This window comes from Callionymus lyra, chromosome 17, assembly GCF_982586985.1.
Source record: "Callionymus lyra chromosome 17, fCalLyr1.hap1.1, whole genome shotgun sequence".
NCBI classification, from domain to species: Eukaryota; Metazoa; Chordata; class Actinopteri; order Syngnathiformes; family Callionymidae; genus Callionymus; species Callionymus lyra.
In genome coordinates, this window is record NC_141834.1 from 14,176,823 (window position 1) to 14,189,235 (window position 12,413).

The window sequence follows — 12,413 nt, forward strand, 5'->3', positions numbered from 1 at the left end:
CAATGCAAATACTTTCTACATACATATATTTACAAATAAATAAATAAACACCAGATACATTTTGATTCATGTTCTTAATGGTAATGCCCTTTTATAAAATGTTCTCTTAAAAACCTGTAACTTTATAAAGAAATACTTTTCGTTTGACATAAATAACGTATAAATGAATACCAGATTAATTCGATTTACGTTCTTAATGGTAATGCCCTTTCTTAAATTCTCTTTGGATAAAATCTTCTCTTAATAACATGTAAAGTTATTTAAAAAATATTTTTGTTTGAAATAAATTCGTTTATAAATCAATAAATAAACACCAAAATGTCTTCTGATAAAATCTTATTTTAATAACCTGTAATGTAATTAAATATACTTTTAGTTTGACACTGTTATACAAATACACATAAAAACGGCTACTGGATTGCTCTAATCTGTCATACGACCTCCTACCACGTGTGGCGCTGTTTCACGAGCGCAACACCTCTAATAAAAAACAAAAAACTTTTTTATTTAAATTTTTCCTGTTTAATGATATGTCAAGTGCAAACTCTTATCCACACTTTCACTCAGTCTGACCTTTTTTTTTTTAACTTTGACTTAACGTCACATTTGGAACTACTAAACGATGACGTCAGCGGCGATTGACAACTTGTGACGCGCAGGTGAGTCTGATTACGTTTTTAAAAACGAGTGACATATGACGTTAAAAGTGAATTAAAATAAATCATATTATCATTAATTTATTGATTTTACATCCTTTCATTCGTTTTTAAGTATGTTAAGAAACGTAGTTGAGTCATGATAATTTAAAATAACTAAATTTAGATAATTAAATATTTAACTCTTGTGTGACAAACAATAAATAAATGTATCACTTAAACATTTAAAAACTGGGTCAGTTGAGACAGAAGTGTTTATGTTGCACATAAAAGGAGTTTCCTTTGAGAATTTGCACCTTTTATACAAACCCATGATGGAGTCAATTCATTGAATAAAAACAGCCATTACAACTTTGATGCTTAATGTGGGAAATAAGGGGTTCGAGTGGATTCCACAGCAGCCTGATGAATGCTCTCCAATGAAGGATGGAAGTGCTCCAGGATTCGGTAAATGTTTTGAGTTCTTGCCAATCCAAGCCGTGTTAATGAAGCCGCACTCTCAACAAGCAGCTGCATAATGGTTTAAGCTTAAATCTCAGCACATCTGAGAACTATTCTGCTTTTTGTGTAAACACAACTCAGGCGGCTGGAAAAGAGTGAAGTTGTTATTGTTGTTCTTCTGCATGAGGATTCTGTTTCAAGTATATCATCAATGAAGAGAAGTCGAGTAGTTGATGGAGTGTTTTTTTAGATGAATACTCACAGAATTAACTTGATTTTTATCTGTTTTTATGCCTTTAACCAGTTTAAAAATGTGTGACTAGAATTGTGTCTCCAAAGATCATCAAATACAAATATATGTTTGTGTATATTTCTATTTCACAATACAAAGTGTAAGACATGTACACACTTTCTAATGTAATGTTTTAAGCTCTCTTTATTTCTATAATATATATATGTATAAATACTGTATATGATGCCAACATAACAAAATTGCAAGTGAAAGTAAATAGTATTTATTATATCATATATTTTCCAAATTCATTTAAAAAATATTTTGGGCACAAATGTAACTAATCGTTTTTTTTTTTTCATTCAAATTACAAATCATAAGAATAAATGAAATTAACTTCAGAGAAAGTATCAGAAAGTAACGATAAACATTCACTGATCAAGTGTCTTCAGGACATTACATGTAGTTGTTTTTAGTGTTTTAGTGTAGTTGGTCACATGACCACCTCACCTCACTCTAGTATTGAATTTAGGGTTATTTTGTAGCTCTAATCAAAATTATTTGGTATGACCGAGTATCTAAACATGCTGTTTTAGTACATACGTGTGATCATAATTTATATTGTGCAAATTTAAAAGATATGATGTGTGTAAAAGAAAATGAACATCAGATTGATTTATCACTTTTCTTTCGCACTTGAAGTAGTTTAAAAATTTCATTTTTTTTCTGTAACAAAACGGCTTGAAATCAAATTCCCCCAAGATTTGTACCATATGTAATGTCTTTCTCTTTTTGTAAGAATTGATCCGGTAAAGTTAGTATTGGAAAAGAGTATCGTTCAGGAAGCTTTTATCGAAGTTAATGTATCAATTTCATCACCGTGATTGAACATTTTAGATTTTCATCTTTTTTCTGAAATTTCTTAAATTGACTCTTTTTACTGCCAAACCCTTGTCTTGTTTTGGGCAGATTTAGGAGAAAAGTTTTCAGTGCCTACATTACATCGTGATTAGTGCGTCTCAATTCTTAGTATTTGAAATGTAGTGTTCCATGCACACTAAATTGGCGTACTAAAACGAGTATGGATCGATGGACACTTTTGACCCTAAACGGCCGCCATCTTAGTGATTTTGACTTTGTAAACGGAAGTTACATTATATATATCTATATATTTATATATAGATATATATATATACCTGATACCGACACTGACGAGTGTCTTCAGGACATTGCATGTAGTTTAGTTTGTGTAGCTGGTCACATGACCACCTCACCTCACGTTAGTATCAAATTTAGGGTTATTTTGTAGCACTGACCAAAATTCCGAGTATTTAAACATGCTTCGTCTGTTTTAGTACAGTATATATATATATATATATATATATATATATATATATATATATATATATAGTGTGTAAATACTTACAGTTGCATTTTCAGCCAGCAGTAGGAGGAAGACACGTCTTCGGTGCTGATAACAGCGTAAATATCTCTTGAATACTTCTTGATCCAAACCTGTAAAACGTGCTGCCAGCAGGTGGCGATAGAGTTCCTAGAGCTGGTTGAAATCATTGTTAAATAGTAGTAGAAGAACAAGCTGTCTCATCATTTCCTGTTACAGTGCAGTGTTTGATTTGAGACATTCTATCTGTCGAGAATTTGCCTACTAGTTCGTAAGTACACTATCCTGATGCATACTAACTTCTAGTACACTAAGAGAAGTATGCGATTTGAGACGCAGCCTATGTGAATGGATATGCTAACTTGGCGTGAACCACTGAGCCCAAATTGTCATGATTACTATTTCCTAATGACTCGCTGTCTTTTCTTTGTGTCAATTGTTCCACCGCAGTGACACGATTTCCAATTCTGTCGATAACAACAAAAATATAATGAGAAACTGCTGCTACAGAGGCCGTGGCCGGGAAGACTTTAATTATTAATCACAGCTCCCAGTTCTGCTGAATGTCTTTGGTTCATTTACACCTCCTCGTGAGGATCGTGTGAGCAGCTCCTTCTCCAGTCGAGGTCTTTTTTTTTTTTTTTCATCCCCAAGGACGTCTGGCTGATGTTTTCCCTGCTCAAATATTGCTAAATCTGGACGTTGACAGGATTTGCACATGACAAGAAGCAGTTTTATGTCACAGGAGGAGAGAGTTCTCCAGTCGTCTGCGGCGGCTTTGAGGCACAAACGCACAAATTGCATTAAATTGCTGCAGCTCGTCTTTGTTTACACTTGTGAGAGATGTGGAAGTGGAATTTTAATAATAAGCACTTTCTGCTCTTTTGCAACCTCGCGTACACTGTGTTATGCAACACATTTTCGATATATATATATATATAAATATATATATATATATATATATATATATATATATATATATATATATGTAGTGGCATTTATGATTTACCAGTACCTATCACAACACACTACCAACACACTTATTTATTGAGATGTTTTTCAGATTACAGTATTGATTATAGCAAAACAATATATATATATACCTAATCTTTGGTTCTCAAATCATATTTCATTATTAACTGTTATGCTTTGGTTTATATTTGAATGGCTTATAGGGTTTATATGTTAATACAGTGTATATAAAATAAAACAACAAATACTAAATATTCACAGCGTTTGTTCATTTTTGTGTTTTAATTAAAAATCTAATTATATATATATATATATACTTTTTTACTTAAACATTTATGCTGGAACATCAGCAAAAAGGTTGCCAGTTCGCTTCCAGGTTGTATGTTCTCCCCGTGTTGCGTGGGTTTACTCCGGGCACTCCAGTTTCCTCCCACAGTCCAAAAACACACAGAGGTTTATTGGGGAACTTGGGGAAATTGTCAGTAAGTATGAGTGTGTGTGTGAATAGTTGTCTGTCTTTGTGTGTCCTGTCCAAAATAAGGGAATAAGCGATACATAAAATGAGTGAATGAATGAAGAATATATTGTTGTATCTTGACCTTTTCGTGGTGCTAGTTTTAGGGTCGCCCCCCTCTGTCTGCATTCTCTTCTTTACCTGTAGATTAATGTCCATTACTCTTGATGATCAACTACAAAAAGTACCTGAACTCTCCAATCTTCCTCTCTTTCTCCCTCCATCCATCAATGAGTTGCTTCTATTTGAAGTAAAAAAAACAATAAAAAACATGTTAACGGACTTATCACATGACAACCAGGACCAGCCGAGTTACCTCGCCAGTTTGCTAGCATGGACTCGCCATTGTGAGGAAATCTGCTTGAGAAAAACGGGCGTGAAGTTATGAAGAGACTGGAGGGCTGTAAATAATTCAAGCTCTTGAGGCGCATGCAGGTTGTTGGAAGATAAGAAGAAAGGCAACTTCTGCGTGCGTCTGTCCAGGAACGTATCAATCTTGTGTGTTCCTATAGTGAACAGAGACACTGGAGCTGGATTTGTGGAAATGTGTTTTTTTTAAATATTTTGCCCCACTTTATCAACCAACTGTCCACAGCCCCACGTTGCTCATGAATGCATGCAGCAGTTGACGAACTCTACTCGCCGTCTTCGGGGGGAAGAAAAAAAAAACCCCCTCCTACAATCTAGATTTGAGATGCTGGTTCGGTCTCTCAGTGGATGAAGAAGAAACAAAACCGGACTCGTCGGCGATGCTCTCGCTTTCTTCCAAAAAAAGGAACGGCAGCCTAGAGGCTTATTAGAAAGTGTGCCTATCTTGAAAATTTTACAAGCCCGCTGCAGGCTTTAGGAGGGGATAAATATAGACGTATTTTCCATTATGGTGGTTTAGTTTAATATCCAAATGAAACCCAGAAGCTTTCGCCGATTGTATGAATATTTTATTGCACCATACAAGGACTTGCATGAAAGAAAAAAAAAAGGAGCATCTCTTAACACAATTTGTGGACATGATTCTAATGACTTCTTAAACAGATTTGATATTATATAGAGTTATAAAGAGCCGACTGTGTAGTATAGAAGTGAATGTGAACTGGTTAAATAAGTACTTGAGGGATTCTCTGAAGCGTTTTTTCAGTTTGACAACATCTGTATCTCCACATATTGACCAAAAGAGGATACTTTTCATTACAAATTGAGCATTACCATATTTTCCACACTATAAGGCGCACATAAAAGCCTTTTATTTTCTCAAAAAACGACAGTGCGCCTTATATATGAACATTACCTGGTCGGTGACTTGTTTACAAACACTTTCGTGACTCTTCGCCGACTGAGCCGACACGCCGTGCGCGGGATTTCGTCATTGCGTCATCACGGGGTGGGATTAACGACGCACGACACATCATCGGCGGAGGTCTATGGAGTAAGATTACTGTCACCGTTTTGAGCGAGTTTGTCTTGGTTGTTGTACACTCAAATTTTTTTTTTTTGCGGAAACGTTTTTTTCTTAGCTAGTGTTTCCGTCTTTAACGTGGTTGTCCTTCTCTGCGTATCACACGAAGGAGCTTTTATCAATTATAATGAAAGTTTAAACCAAGAACAAGAATTAAAAAAAAAAGTTTCTAACCTTATCTTCATTATTGCAATTTTTCTTCTCTTTTTAAATGTTTTTAAATTCAAGGTAAAGTCTAATTATGTGAGTTTTGAAGCTCAGGCCAGAGGATCTTTTCTCACTTCAGGGGCTTTTTTAATTGATGTCAGCCCCCGGCGGAGCACTAAAGAAAAATTCTTTAAATAAACTACTCGGATGATTCTTGGCTTGTGTGCGGCAGAAGTGGTTCGTCCTCCACCGTTTTCTGTTGCTTGGTCAGAAATTTTAAATCAATAAGTCAGGAAGGACACTTAAAGCCAGCGAGTCAATACCAAAGATAATGCGAGACCGATGGATCATTAAATACTTTTAATTAAGATAAAGTCAGTGTCAGTAATTGACGATAATCAACATGACTTTAATGAAATAGGAGGTAAATATTTGGTTCAGGGATGAAACAAAACCCTTCAAATCTATTATAACAAATTGTTTGATTTCAGTTGATCAGAATCACAATCTTATGTTTGTACGGTTAAGATGTAGTCAAAGACAAAAATCATGTAGGATTGTTTACAATTTACACACTTAAAGTAAACGAATGTAAAGTTTACGCTGGAGTCAACTAACTGCCTAGCACTTAGAACATGCAAGGATGGTTTTTTTTTCAGATTCTTTATGGAAATTCAGAAATTCTGCCTCCTTACTTATTTATTTTTTGCTCCCAGAGTTCAGCTTATTAAGTATCGGCCTTCTTCCTCCACACTACAGATGTTCATGGACACGTTTCCTTGCAAAGGGCAAGGAAATATCGTTTGTTTAGTTGAAGGGCCTCTAGGCTGAGAAGGTACTTTATCCTACGCGTATGTCAGAGCTGTCGATAAATACAAACCATATTCTTGATCTGTGTTCTTTCTTCAACATGAGCATGAGAACACGACCCAGAGTACAATTTGTGTTATATAATCCAGTAAATGTGCAGTATTTCCTCCATGCTCATCCTTCATATGTCGCAGATATGGCATTAAACGGTTGTAGTTTCTACTATTTCCGCCGCCGTATAAAAGGTATCTAACCATACGCTGTAAATGCAACCTTATTTAAAGTCTGTTCGGCAAACGTGATGACTGAGGACGAGAGGATACAGTCAACCCCAGAAGCTTTTAAAGCTGATGTTTAGACATATTTTGGTTTCAAAACAAATGAATTTAGTTACGATGGTTTATAATTCAATATAGTGTTTTTTAAATAATACATTTATGTGCAAATATTCACAGGGATTGATCTTTTTTTTTTGTTGGAACTAAACCTCCTGCCGCTAGATGGCAGCGGTCATTACGAGTTTCTCAGCGAAAGGATTGATTCAATCTTGGCGATGACTGAGGATGAGAGGATACAGTGACTCCAGCAAGTTTAAAAGCTGATGTTTAGACATATTTTGGTTTGAAAACAAAGAAAAGCGCTTACGACTTTGGAAAGAGTCATGTGGTCTGTAAATTCTGCAACACCAGAGTCAAGTACTCGACTATACTACGAAGATATCCTCGTTCCTACGTTATTGCAATATATGTATATATATATTTGGCCTTATAATGCAGTTCGCCTTATCGTCTCAGAAACACGGTAAGCTTCTTTCATGTTATCGTATTATGAGCATCAAGAATGTGTTTTCACTTTCGAGATTCATATCTTGCCCGTTTCCATGACCGGGATGTTGTTACCATACAATCGTAGGCGAGGAATTACACAACTGATCCGTCTGTTCGCCACATCAGAATAACCCCCCGCCCCCCCGCCCTGCTGCGCCTTCATGCAGCAGCAACATTCGATCAGATACGGGGCTCACAGGCAGTCATGCGCACGCCGCGAGTCAGTCGGACGCTGCAAAAAAAAAGGTCAACGCCGAGTTCATGTCTAGGGGTCAGTTTTTACTGCGCCCCGTGGCAAGAGTTCTTGAGACTTTTGTTCAGGGGGGTGGGGGGGGGCGCCGAGACGCCAACCTTGCCTACAGCGAACGCCAGGTACGGTAGTAAATAGCTGGAGGTTCACGCACATCTGACTCCCGCACATGTACGTATCAGTTCGTGTCTTACCTCCTCGATTAGTTTGCCGGGATGAGCCGGTAGGTGTGTTCACCCCGTGGCAACGCTTCATCCATGTTAATGAGGATATAAGGGCTTCGCATCCCCTCCAAGGTCATCCACACCGTAGGGATTAACATTCCCCTGCATCCTCCCGCCGTACGCTCTGCATGCAACGCTCGGAGATTAGATTAACCTTGTCACATGTGGGATTCCGCCGGAGCAAACAAGACTTCTTGTTCGACATAACCCACATCTTTTCGGCTTCCAGACGAGGCGCCTCCTCCTCCTCCTCCTCCACCCCCCACGCCTACCATCAGCACCGCTCCAAAAATCCCACCTAACGGAGAATTACAGCTGATGGGACGTCACTGAGCGGCTCAATTATCTGCCTTATTGTGTTCTTGCAAACAGGTAATGGGAGCCGTTATCCCGAAAGTGCTTCCCGCTTCATTTCTTGTTCATTAGCTGCTGGAGGAGATCAAGCAGAATCCATCTGGGGTGGGAGGAAGTACAAAACACACAGCGTGAATTGATTGTCGACATGAATCCTAATGTCTGATATCGTTTGCTTTTTTTTTTCCGCCGGATTTATGTAACGCCGGCCTCCGTCACGATGATGGCGAGGCGACCCACCTACTCTTGACTCGCACTCCAGTCGTCACTTGTCGTAATCGATGTCACCGTTTTATCATTTAGCTCCGGAAAAAAGGTTCAAGGCCGAAACATGAGGGGGAAAAAAAAAACGCATGAATATAGATTTGAATCTTTAATATGACATGAATATTAATGAAGGAACTGTATTTTCCTGTATTTACTCTACTGACCTTAATATTTATGCTTGGTATGGAACTTCATCAAAAACATTACTAGTCGATGGAATAACCCAGAGGAAGCATATTTGCATTTTATTTAATTTAAAAATATGTAAAAAAAAAAAGTACAAAAAATGTCTGTTTTTACAATACTGGCGAAAAACGTTTTCTGATTGTGAAGTGCTAATGAGATGTGGAGAAACTAGTTAGCATGCTGCTATGCTAAAATAGTTTTTTTTTTAGCGGTTTCATTTTATTTTATGAATGTGAACGATGTTTAGAGACATATTGAAAACATACATTATAAACTTGATATCCTTCCAGATGCTAGAGTTTTTATACGTTTGTTAATCTAATGTTTTTAAATTCAAATATAACGTTTCCAGTCAAGTGAAGCAAAGGTTACCGCCATGAAAATTTGACACAGTTAGCTTGTCATTGGTTGGCGTCTACTTTTTTGAGAGTGATTTTTTTTTTTATTGCAAAGAATAGTTTTTATATTATAGCATTTTTACAAGACGTTGTTGAGATCTTTCAGGGTCATTGATCTGTTTATTGTTAGCATCAGAATTAGCAGCTACAATAACAACAGACTCGACTGACAGGCTAGAAAGTTTTTAAAAAAGGTTTTTGAATATTTCAAGACTAGAACTGTAACCACCAGACTGGATTAGCCAGTTCGCTCTCTTGAATCTTTTACTTGTTGTGATTTCATACAGAGTCGTGAACTCAAAAAACTATTTCTTCTCTTGTCTTAATCCAGCGAGGCCATTTCTTTTTCTTTTTTTTTGGGAGTAAAAAAAACTTGGCACGGCTACGTCCGCTTCATGTTGTGTTGCTAGCCTCGGCGCCTTTTCTCTTTAAGCCGCCCTCACAAACACTCCCAAGAAGAGATTGCCATGCTTGAGCTAATCTCAAAACCCAGAACCGAATCTTCCACTGTGGCGAGCTGGAAGTCTGTCGGGGGAGATTCTGCTCCCTCTACCTTAACAAGCAAGCCGACCAAGCATGTCCTGCACTACCTTCAATGAAAGACACACATCTCCCCCCTTGTCTGTCTCCCACTCTCTAATCCAAATGGATTCGCTGGGATGAGGGGATGCCACACAAGTCCTAAACGAAGGCTCCAAACTTGTTCCTGCATCAGAATTTTTTTCTTCTTTTTCCCTCCTCCTCTGGTTAAGCTCTTTGAGTTCCTCTGGAATACTCTGGGAGCAGACGAGGCTCAGCGAGGGAAGGTATCAAGTGGTGTTTCTGTCAGGCCGACGTGGAGCTCAAACAGCTGCCGATGCACTTTGTTGCATGTGGACTCCATCTTCCTCTCTACAGGTGCATCGGGCCGCGGCGTCTGGACGTCGTGGAGATTAATTTCCAGCGCTCAAGGACACTTGAGGCGAGAGTGTCGGGGGGGCGGGAGAGGGTTTTGCAATATGCTTAGCACTCATCGCTAAACCTGGTTAAGAAGCACTAGGTGGATTAGCTCGGAGCACCTTGAGTTAACCTGTGAATGTGGGGTACGGTCACTAAAATGAATATGAAAATTTGACGAATAGATGCGACGATTTATTGATGTACAGGTTCTAAAGTGGTTCAATATTGAGGGGAGCTTGACAAGATTGGGAGAAAAAGAAACAAAATTCAACAAGACGATGGTTAGCTTTCTATAACATGGCCAACGTGGTGAAAACACCTTAAAATACAGGACATTTAAAAGGTAAATTTAATCACGATGAACTCTGATTTGTTACCTACATGTGAGGTGTCCTGAAACACAGCATGGTTGTATCTTTTTACTTTTTCAGACGACATTTTTGCTACGGGTGTATCTGTAAAGAACGTTCAAGGGAACCATTACTTAGGAGACGGTAGCTCTGAAACATGGGGCGCTTTTCCACTCACTTGATTCGAGTTTGTTTCTGTTATTGTACTCTGTTATTACTCACAGTGGGCGGGGCCGTCATAACATAGCCCCGCAAAACTTGTAGGGAATGGTGTACTTCAGATACAAATAGTTCGGGACCTCGTCCACGGAAAAACTTTTTGGACTTACATACTATTTTGGTTGTTTTACCAACACAAACAGAGTAGAGTAGAGTAGAGTCGAGTCGAGTAGAGTAGGACAAGGACGACCCAAGTTTTCCTCTGGAGTTCTTATGGAGGTGAAGATTTGAAATGAAGGTATCATAGGGACACATCATGTGGAGATGTTTGAGACACACCTGGAAAAGCCTGTAATGGCAGTAAGTTCACATATAAACCAACAGTTTTTAATACTTTGATTTATTTTACTAAGGGTGTAAGAAAATATTTGTATAATAGTCTATTACAATATTTTTTTTTATCACCGACACTGTATTTATAATAAATAGCACTGTATCAATATTTAAAAAACAACAACATTTGAAATAACATTTTATTTTAATAAAAAAATATTTTATGGTTTATATTTCAATAGTTCATGTATTAAAGACAATCATTTGATGTTTTATTTTACAATTAACACTCAAATATTCATGGATGTTATTCATTTGTGTGGTGCAATTACACATCTGGCCACTAGCTGGCAACATTCACCATTTCCTTTGTGCCAAAGCAACAACAAAAACCAACGAAATGGCAGCAATGAGTGAAAAAGAAAGGATACACCAGACTCCAGCAGCTTTTAAAGCTGATGTTTGGACTCATTTTAAAACAAAATATAAAGTAAACAAATTAAACACTGACAGATACTGGATATTGCATGGTGTTCAAATCACGCAAAATCTATTGAAAATTGCTCATAGTTAAAAGTAAAATGTTTATCTACCAATCATTTTTTTTTATTCTTCAAGCACGGTTTCAGGCACAGTTTAGGGACGAACGTTGGTTCAGATTGTTTTGTTGACTCGTATATATCTCCGGATCACATGACCCCTGAAGCTATTACCCACCCCGTGTAGAGCCTCCACTCTCGGATGTAGCCTCGGACAAATCTAAACTTCCACCCTCAGGTGATTTTTTTTTTTTTACCAACGTAATGAAGCGATAGAAAAGCTGCTTGTGAATTCCGTATGATACACAACAATTAGCTCGGATCAGACGTACTTCAGGTAATCACCGGTTGTTGTTTTTTGACGCTAACTGCTCCCTAATGACTCCATTTTCCTGATGAGAGGCGGAAACTCATCTGTGAATGGAGGTCATTTTTACCAAAGAGCGGCTGATCAATGACGTGGTGTAGTTGTTGGCGATGTGTTCGGATTCTTTTTTTTCTTTTTCCTCTGATTCACACGTTCCCAGGCGGCGGTGAAGAGAGAGAGTGACGGGGCCAGAGCGGTCGCATCACAGGGCCCAGTATTTCACGGACCTGGATAACAGTCTATTTCACAGAAAGCGAGATCTGAGCCGGCGAGTCACGGGCCCTGCAGAGATGCGGATTACTCGGGACCGAAACCGTCTTTGGTGCTTCCCGTCCCCTCTGGTCCCTCTCTCCTTGTATTGGTCCGAAGTACCCGCTGCCTTCTTTTTCATTTCTCTGCGCATCCCACACGACTGAAGCATGGCTCTTTTTCTTTTCTTTTTTTTTTCTTTCTCGCCCTATCGTCAGTGTAAAATACCTCACCCCTGCAGACAGAGACAGATGGAGCGAGCAGCAGCAGCCGCCTGCTCAGCCCCAATGATTTATGCCACCGTATCAGCGACCCACACACACACCTATGCATACAGTTTGCAT